Source organism: Hypanus sabinus, chromosome 1, assembly GCF_030144855.1.
Source record: "Hypanus sabinus isolate sHypSab1 chromosome 1, sHypSab1.hap1, whole genome shotgun sequence".
Lineage (NCBI taxonomy): Eukaryota > Metazoa > Chordata > Chondrichthyes > Myliobatiformes > Dasyatidae > Hypanus > Hypanus sabinus.
In genome coordinates this window covers 45,576,444-45,584,349 of record NC_082706.1, presented here as the reverse complement: position 1 = coordinate 45,584,349, position 7,906 = coordinate 45,576,444, and positions in this window count along the sequence as shown.

Here is a 7,906-nt window from a genome sequence, read left to right as displayed (position 1 = left end):
GAACGTGCCACCCTCTGACTGAGGAGCGGGGAGTTAGTCGCTGCGCCAAGCGGCCCGACTGACCTGAGAAGCCCAGCAGCGGCACACAAGAGGTCCCGGACGTCGGACGGACTGGATAAGTGGCTGAAGATCACCTGGAATGGGGGGGGGAGGGGGGAAGGGCGGAGCAGAAGAAGATGGGGGAGGGGAGGGGGGATGGAGAGGGGAATGAGGGGAGAGTGTAAGGAAGGGAGGAGGATGAGGAAGAGAGAGGAGGAAAAGGGGAAGAGGGAGGAGAGGTGGGAAAAGAGGGGAGAGGATGGGAGGGGAAGAGGAGGACGGGGAGAGGAGCAGGGAAGAGGGGGAGAGGAGGAGGGAAGAGGCAGTCACGACTGTCATCTCTGTGCTGGTCTGCCTCATCACCCATGGGTCATGTGTTCTAGGGTTCAGTCCTGGGGAGGTGGGTGCATGGATAGGGCAGAGCCCCTGGAACTGCTTTTGGACCTCTGGCGAGTGTTCATTGGGTCATGGGGCCAAATCGCAGTTTTCTCTGCTTCTGTGTCAGGGCCATTCAGCTGAACGATCTCCCTCTCCCTCTCCCTCCGCTGCTCCTGTCTTCGAACAGGCTGGAGAGGGGGCGCACAGGTTTTTCTAAGTCCCGACCCACCACACCCCCTCCCCAGGCGTGAGGACATGGGGCTTAGTTATTCCAGCCTGAAATGCCTTGGTGCAGTTCAGGGAAATACATTCCCGGAGCTTGTGAGAGGACACGGGAGTGGTTTACCAGAATGTTTCCCAGGACGAGAGTGTTTGACTCTGGCAGGGAGACCAGAGGTGATTGGAAAGATCCCCTTGGAGCCAAGGATAACAGTACCACACTGGAAAAGGTTCTTCCACCCATCATATTGTGCCAAACTATTAAAACTAATGTCACCCAACTCCTTCTCCCCACATCACTCCATTGTCCGCACATTCCTGCACCTGTCTAATTGACTATTAACCACCTCTGTCGTATCTGCCTCTACCAGGCGGCACATTCGAGACAAAGTAGCTGCTGTCCACTCCATACATACCACTTATCATATCGTACCCCTCTGTGAAGTCTCATTCCCCTTTGCTCCAAAGAGAAAAGCCCTCGTTCACTCAATCTATCCTCAGAAGACAGGCTGTCTAATCCAGGCAGCATCCTGGTAGATTCCCTTGGCTTCCACATCCTTCCTAAATTGAGGCGACCAGAAGTGAACACAATACTCCAGTATGTTTTAATCAGAGTTTTATCAAACTGCAGTATCAGCTGGCGGCTCTGGAGCTCAATCCCGTGACTAATGAATGTCAAAACACCAAGCGTCTCCTGAACAACCCTGTCAACACAGTGTTCCACATATTGATCTCCCGAAGTGGATCATTTCACACATGCCCGGAATAAATTCTGGGACATGAATTAATCATGTCACAATTCACCTTCAGAGATGAGCAAACCCCCGGCCCGTTGGGGTTGGATGTGTGGAAGAAGGTTGTTCCATTTGATGACTGGTTCAGGAACAGAAGGTGGGAATGATGGGATCGACGAAGAGCTAGCACGGACTCTGAGCCGGCTGAAGCGCCTCCTTCCTGGATTCCCGGGTTTAGCAATGGGAAATATCTACTCCTGGGGACGATAATGTGATCGGAGCAAAACAAAATGGTGGAGTAAATGCGGGGGTAAAACATTTTCCGTGGAGAGGTGAAGGGGAGATAATGTTCTGTCTGAAAGGAGGGGGAAGTGCGACATAAACAGATCGGGTGGGAGATTCCCAATGGAGAATAAACATCGGGAGAAGGAGATGGGGGTCTGATTGGAAAGGCTATTTCAAAGGCTGGAATGAGAGGGGTTGTCCGAATGGCCTCACTACTGGCTGGCGACAGGAGAGACAGAACAGGCTGGAGAGGTTTCCCGGGGTCAGGAGAAACCCTCGGCGTGGAGTGGGATCAGACACCCTGGCAGCGCACATGACGAGCTGTCAGAACATTTTGACAAGACAGGGGCGCCTTTGTCTCAGTTACTGACCCAGCTCTCAGATCGTGACTGCGAGGAAAACCGGTTACGTGTAAATTCCGTGTGGGAATGGGACTGCTCCGTGCACCGTCACAGTCAGGATGGGCCTTGTGGCCACCTCTTGGGGTTCAAGGAAATAACCAATCTTCTTCAGTGTCTAGGACCACCACTAGAGTTTCAAATAACCCATCACACGCTCCCGAGGTCAGACACCAAGTGGAACTTCCACCACACTATCACAGATTTCTAGGGTGAGACACAGAGCAAAGCTCCCTCCATACCGTCCCAGCACACACTCCTGTGGTCAGAAACAGAGCAAAGCTCCCTCCACACCAATCGATCACACACTCCTGTGGTCAGACACAGAGTGAATCTCCCTCCACACCGTCCCATCACACACTCCCGGGGTCAGACACAGAGTGAAACTCCCTCCACACCGTCCCATCACACACTCCCGGAGTCAGACACAGAGTGAATTTTCCTCCATACCATCCCATCATAAATATCCATGTTACGGTTGGATTCCTATCCCGTGAACCCAGTTCTGGATAAGGGCGGACTCTATTCCTTCAAAGGATGAGCTGTTTCTGGGCGCTGATAATGAGGGATGAAATGAGAAACCATTGGACAATAATCCTACCTTTAAAATCCTTCCGTCCACCTCCAGGTGAATGACCTTGGGCAGGGCTGTGGAAGGGGCAGATCCCATAGTGTCTCAGAGAACCATACTCCAGAACTACCTCCGCGGAAATCCAATACAAAGCTGGGATCTCCGAGTCTCTTCTGCTCTCCCTCCCTCCGCCTTCTCTCCCCCCCTCTCTCTCTCTCTCCTTCTCTCTCTCTATCTCACTCATTCCCTCCGCTCCACCTTCTGTCTCTCTCTCTCCCTCTCTCTCTCTCTCACTCACTCCGTCTCTCTATCGACCACAAACTGATTACAACTTCTCAATAACTATGGAGTTTGCTCTCCCGGTCTCACACACTTCCTGTCTCTCTCTTTCTCACTCTCTGCCACTTACACAGCCTCCCACTCCCTTTCTCTCTCTGCCTCTCACACAAAATGATTACAATCCCTCAGCAAACTCAATATGCTTTCCTCGCTATCTCTATCACTATCTCTCCACCTCTACCCCCTCACTCACACTATCTCTCTCTCTCTCTCTCTCTCTGCCCTCTCTCACACACTGATCACTAACTGCTTTCTTCTCTCTCCACCCTCTCTGCCTCTCTCATGGGCTGATTACAACCTCCCTGCAACCCAGTTTCCAGGGTAACCCAGTCCTTGGCGTCTGAGGGATGGAAAATATTCATCATCGGCTCATTATCATCTCTTCCCTCTGCCTCTGGGAGCTCGGGGGCGGCTGCTCGATCAGAACCCGTGGATGTTCATTGAACGGGTTCAGTCCTGCAGCCCGCCATGCCGGGGTGCTGGGCGCTGGGTTTGGGGGAGAGAGTGTCACCGTGTCTGCATCACAGGGGTTTAATCCTCGGCAGATGTAAATCAGTCCTCAAAGCCGAGGTAACAATAGACAGACTGGGCGCTAATTAACATCACAGAAACCTCTCAGCAGCCTCCCCGCTGACCTGTATTTACACGCTGCATGTGTGTCCACAGTTCTTTCCAAAGCCCCAACCTTCTTACCTTAACTGGAGGGAGACATAAACAATAAACTGTGATTTCCCTGTCCCGAGAGGGTGTGATGGGATAATGATCAGGGAGCTTCACTCCGTGTCCGACCACAGGACTGTGTGGAGGGAGCTTCCATCTGTGTCTGACCACAGGACTGTGTGGAGCGAGTTTTGCTCTATGTCTGACCCCTGTATTTTACAAAATATCTTTCTAAAATTCAGTGCTACAATATATAGCGACGAGGCGGTGTTTCCACCCCTCCTACAAATGACCAGGTGCTGTGTCTCACCGTGGCCGATGTGAGAAGAACCCTGTGCAGGGTCAACCCACAGAAGGCTGCTGGACCAGACAACTTTCCTGGTAGAGTGCTCAGAGGATGTGCAGACCAGCTAGCAGATATTCTCACTGACATCTTCAACATCTCCCTGAGCAGCGCCACCATTCCAATGTTCTTGAAAGCCGCCATCATTGTCCCCATGCTGAAGAAGTCTTCAGTGTCCTGCCTAATTGCACTCACATCCATCATCATGAAGTGTTTCGAGAGGCTCATCATGAGGCATATCAAGACCCTGCTGCCCCCCTCACTGGACCCCCTGCAGTTTGCGTACTGTCCCAACCGCTCAACAGATGACGCCATTGCCATCACCCTCCACCTGGCCCTAACCCAGCTGGACAAAAAAGACATTCATTCGGATGCTGTTCATAGACTTTACTTCAACATTCAACACAAACATCCCTCAGAAACTGATTGGAAATCTGAGCCTACTGGGCCTGAACACCTCCCTCTGCAACTGGATCCTAGACTTCCTGACTGGGAGACCTCAGTCACTCCGGATTGGGAGCAGCATCTCCAACACCATCACACTGAGCACAGGGCCCCCCAGGATTACGTGCTCAGTCCACTGCTGTTCACTCTGCTGACCCACGACTGTGCTGCAACACACAGCTCAAACCATATCATCCAGTTCACCGATGACACAACCGTGGTGTGTCTCATCAGCAAGAACGACGAGTCAGCTTACAGAGAGGAGGTGCAGCGGCTAACGGACTGGTGCAGAGCCAACAACTTGTCTCTGAATGTGAACAAAACAAAAGAGATGGTTGTTGACTTCGGGAGGGCACGGGGCGACCACTCCCCACTGAACATCGACGGCTTCTCGGTAGAGATCATTAAGAGCACCAAATTTCTTGCTGTTCATCTGACGGAGAATCTCACCTGGTACCTCATCTCCAGCTCCATAGCAAGAAAAGCCCAGCAGCATCTCTACTTTCTGCGAAGGCTGAGGAAAGTCCATCTCCCAACCCCACCCCCCCCCCATCATCATCACATTCTACATTGGTTGTTTTGAGAGCATCCTGAGCAGCTGTATAACTGCCTGGTTCGGAAATTGCACCATCTCGGATCGCAAGACCCTGCAGCAGATAGTGAGGTCAGCTGAGAAGATCATTGGGGTCATTGGGGTCTCTCTTCCAGCCATCACGGAACATACACTACATGCTGCAAATGCAAAGGAAACAGCATTATGAAGGACCCCATGCGTCCCTCATACAATCCCTTCTCCCTCCTGCCATCTGGGAAAAGGCTCCGAAGCATTCGGGCTCTCACGACCAGACTGTACAATGGTTTCTTCCCCCAAGATATCTGACTCCTCAATACCCAGAGCCTGGACTGACACCTTGCCCTGTTGTCCTGTTTATTATTTATTGTAATGCCTGCACTATTTCTGTGCACTTTATGCAGTCCAGTGTAGGTCTGTAGTCTAGTGTAGCTTTCTCTGTGTTGTTTTTTTTTACGTATTTCAGTCTAGTTTTAGTACTGTGTCATGTAACACCATGGTCCTGAAAAACGTTGTCTCATTTTTACTATGTACTGTACCAGCAGTTATGGTCGAAATGGCAATAGAAGTGAATTGACTTGATATGCAAACCAGAGACTAATACAATTACTGCAGTACAAATAGACAATACACATTAAACCAAAATGTTTCCATCTCAATCGAAGATGGCACTAACCCCCCACCTCCCCCCCGCCCCAGCCCCCACGAGCCCACGATCCCGGAACGCCTCTAAGGTTGCTGTGGACCTTATTTACCCGGGAACGAACATACCCCCTAAACATTGCCTGACAGTTTGCCCGGGCAGATCCCTCCACCACCCGTTTCCAAGACCCACGGATGGCTGTTTTCGCCAGCCCCAGGAGCAAGTTGACAAGGACATCCTCATCCCTCCATGTCCCCTCCTTACTGGATGACCGTATATAAATAGGGTGGGGCTAAAATGTAAGCAGACGGCGAGAAGCAACCCACGCAGAGACACAAAATGAGGCTGCAGCCTCGCACACTCCAGTTACATTTGGTACAAGGTCTCCTCCTTGCGGCTGGGAGTACTGCTCGATACAGCAGCCTCCAGCCCATGTTCTTCACGGGAAGAACTCCCTCGTAAAGGGACTTCCATTCGGGACTCCCCTCACCTCCAGGTGGAAAGTCGGCCCGCCATGGCGTGTCGGGACGGTGGACAAGGGCTGGGAAGTGGAGGGTGTGGAGCAGCAACCCATACAGGTACCTCCTACATGCATCCCTGAATGGGATTGTGGGTGGCGAGGAGCGACGGTTCCGGTTGTATGGCTCGGCTCTCGGATCAGATTGCGGGGCCTGGGCCCGACAAGCAGTTCCGGCGGTGCAGAGGTGAGCCCAGCCTGAGTCGTTCCACTCACCCGAGCAGCACCGGCTTCGGTTGTGGTAGGGCAGGGGTCGGCCAGAACTCCGCCCTCTGCCAGGGGAGGGGATTCCCCGCCCGAGCAAACCACGTTCCAGACTCTCAGTAAGTCCTGATTGAAGCCGGGCAGAATCCGCAAAGCAGCACGGCTGACGCCCCTGGGTGGTCGCTGCATCTCTTTGTAAAGACAGCAGCCCCTCCGGAGGAAGAATGTCGCCAATACGTGTCACCTGGGAGGGTGCTCGGCGTACAGGAATCTCTGCAGGGTCCTGAGCCGGAGAGACGCCAGTCGCGGACGTACACACACCAGCGACTGTCCGCCGTCTCCCACTGGGAGACTCCAGACCGCTGCGGAGACCCAGGGTTTCTTGTTACAGTACCTCGGAAGAAGTCCACCAACTTGCTCTGCATTCTCGCGACAAAAGGGGCAGCATTTTCCCCGTGGGGGGGGGGGGCTCTCCCCTAGGACAAGGATGTAGTCATCCCCCAGGACATCCCAGAAACCCTGGTAAAACAATACACTTAGACCATCTAAGCCAGGGGATTTACCACTCCGGAGTTGTTTAAGGGCAGAAGACAGCTTTTCCCGAGTCAGGAGAGCGTGGAGCCCCATTATGTCCTCAGGGCTGACCATAGGCAAATCGTTCCAGACCTCATTGCACGAATCTGCATTTGACTGGTCCAGTGAGAATAAGGACCGATAGGATGAACGGACTTCTATATTGATTTCTTCAGGGTCCGTAACGAAGGAACCATCCATCAGCAGCCAGTAACTCCACTAATTGCATTTGGACTCACCGCCACCTCTCCAACGAGTAGAGGAAGGGTGAGCCGCGGTCTAAATCCTGCAGCATTTGGGTCCCTGACCTCGGGACTGCTGGAGCTACAGATTCCTCAGTGCGCCCTTCTTCTCCTGGTATTTATGTCATAGGTTTTGGTCTCCAGCGGTCGGACCAAGACGGGACTCGGGTCAAGCAAAGCTCTCTCAAGCCGCTCAGTCTCAGAGCCCCGCCTCTTTGTCGAAACCCTGGTGTACTCCCGACATAAAAACCGGATGCGGGCTTTGCCCATTTCCTACCATAGCCAGAGGGAGCAGAAATCTCCCGTCTCTCTCTTCAGGTGACCCAGAGCGCTCGGAAAGAATCCCGGTATCGGCTGTCCTCCAGTAGTCGGTTGTTAAAATGCCAATACCCAATCGCACCCAAGGGTGCAGAGGAGTAAATTCCATCCACACAAAATGATCATCCGAGCACGACACCGGCCGCATGGAGGGCGCCGACACGCGGGAGCTGTACGCCCGGGAGATGTACAGGCGGCCGATGCGGGAACCTCCCCCTCCAGACCTTCTCGAGAAGGCGCTGGAATCGGGGTGAATATTCCGTCAGGTGACCACCAAATCAAAGGAGCCGACTGACTCCTTTAACTTCTTTCCCGATACTGGGTCGTGTTGGAGTCCAGAGCGGTCCTCCGCCTCGAGGGTACAGTTCAAGTCTCCCCCGAGGATGGCGCAGTCCCCAGGATCGATGGAACTCAGCAGAGTGGACAGC